The 2,195-nt window shown below is 50.3% G+C and overlaps 1 protein-coding gene across 1 annotated transcript in view; it reads right to left on the reverse strand.

Moving 5' to 3' along the window:
* The window catches only part of LOC143028214 (uncharacterized), a 12,236-nt gene extending 12,184 nt beyond the window's left edge, over positions 1–52 (reverse strand). Inside the window, exon 1 of the mRNA XM_076190012.1 lies at positions 1–52. This exon is cut by the window's left edge and continues 1,080 nt beyond it. The gene's annotated coding sequence lies outside the window, so the exon portion shown is untranslated.
* Positions 53–2,195: the final 2,143 nt, after the last annotated feature.

Below are 2,195 nucleotides of genomic sequence, written 5' to 3' on the forward strand. Positions count from 1 at the left end.
CCGCCGCCTTCACAGTTCGCCTGCAACTGATGCCTGTTCTCGTTGCAGAGCCGAGGTAGTCGTCGCGCTGGCGGAGTAGGAGGAGGAGGAGGAGGCGGAAGCGGCGAAGGAGGAGGAGGAGGAGGAGGAGGAGGAGGAGAAGACCGCGAAGGTCGGTTGGTCGGTCTGTCGGTCGGTTCCCGGTGGTGCGCGGGGGAGCTGGTTGCTGCGTAGACGCTGTGGCGTACAGTGTTGGCAACCCCCATACAGGAGCTGCTGTCGTCACTGGTGAGGATGTCGACGGCGAACTGGTTCGTGGCCGGCGTCCGCGGGACTTTCTCTCCTTCGGGACCACCGGAAGGAGGACCGGAAGGAGTGTATAGGTTGTGGTGCCAACAGGAGAACGAAGTGTGCTACTGCTCCTCCTCCTCCTCCTCCTCCTCCTCCTCCTCCTTCTCCTCCTCCTCCTTCTCCTCCTCCTCCTCCTCCTCCTCCTGCGTGGTCTTCTGAGAGGAAGAGAAGGAAGGAAATAAGAAAGGAAGGAAGGAAGAGGAGTGTATATGTTGTGGAGCCAACAGGAGAACGAAGTGTGCTCCTCCTCCTCCTCCTCCTCTTTCTTCTCCTTCTCCTCCTCCTCCTCCTCCTCCTCCTCCTCCTTCTCCTCCTCCTCCTCCTCCTTCTCCTCCTCCTTCTCCTCCTCCTTCTCCTCCTCCTCCTCCTCCTCCGTGGTCTTCTGAGAGGAAGAGAAGGAAGGAAAGAAGAGATAAGTGAGGGGGGGCGAGTAGGGAGTGGAGATCTGTGTTGGCGAAAACTGAATTACAAGAAAGAGTCACGTGATGATTGCCTTAGGTACATGGTGGGGGGGAGGAGGGAGGTTAGAGGAGAAGAGAGGGGGAGAGGATGGGGGGAGTAATCGAACCGGGAAATGTGGGGGCGGGGGTAAATGTGTCAGAGATTACGTCAGTTTTTTTTTTTTTTTTTTTTTTTTTTTGAAGAAGAAGATCAAGCATCACTTTTGCCGGTTTCGTACAACCGTGTCTATTGTCAGAGACTTCCGGACCGTCATCCCCAGTTTCGTACCTTCCCGGGCTGTGCGCGGGGGTGGGGTGCGGGTGAGAGGGAGAGGGAGAGAAGGGGAGAAGGAGCGGGAAATACGCCGTTTGCATCATCATTTTTTTTTTTTTTTTTTTGGTGGGGGGGGAGGGGGAGCGGGGGATGGTAAGAGGTGAGGCAAAGAGGGAGAGGAGTTAGAAAATGATTATGTATAGGAGAATGTACTCCTTTAGAACCAGAGGCATTTCAATGCGCGCGCAGAAATGATCAGTTGTTTTATGAGAAGGTTAGGTAAATTTATGGATAAGGATGATAGGTAGTAATGGACATGGAACTGCCTAGTTCAGGGCTTATGGTCTCTTATAGTCTCCTTCATTCTTATGTTCTCGTGAATTTGTAGAAATCGCTACTGGGGCTTGAGAGGCTGATCGAGACAGGAAGACAGTCAGATAGTTGGATAGAATTTGATCCCTTTTGGGACGGAAGCGACTTCATTTACGCATTTTACACTGGTTATCCCAAACAGCGTCATGTTCATTTCATTCACCTGAGTCACTGGATATATATATATATATATATGTATATATATATATATATATATATATATATATATATATATATATATATATATATATATATATATATATATATGTGTGTGTGTGTGTGTGTGTGTGTATGTGTGTGTGCGTGTATTTGCTACTATTAGTACTACTGCTACTAATATTATAAGCACTACTAATACTATCACTACTCTAGTTACTACTACTACTATTACCACTGCTATTCCTACTAGAACTTCAATTTCGATCCCGCTCACCCATGGCATGACAATCAACTTTGATCCCTATTTCCTCTGTGCGTAAGGCTGGTGTCCTTTTGCACCTTACCAGGATCCGAAAATTCCTTCGAAGTAGACGACTGTTGCACGACTCCCAAGTGGACTCCGTGCTGCAGCTGCTGCTGCGAGGTATTCCTCGCCTCTCCGCTCCCATTCCCTCCGGCGGGTGGGTGAGTGGATGGGCGGGAAGGTCGGGCGGATAGGTGGACCAGTTGGGGGTGGAGGGGCGGCTTACGTAAGAAAGTCCCCAGTCACGAGTATAACCATTTCTCTACTGAGAAGGGGGGGAATCCCCTTGATCGTCATCAACTGGGGGCATACGCCA

Source organism: Oratosquilla oratoria, chromosome 9, assembly GCF_046742065.1.
Source record: "Oratosquilla oratoria isolate Oo_2021 chromosome 9, ASM4674206v1, whole genome shotgun sequence".
Taxonomy (NCBI): Eukaryota; Metazoa; Arthropoda; class Malacostraca; order Stomatopoda; family Squillidae; genus Oratosquilla; species Oratosquilla oratoria.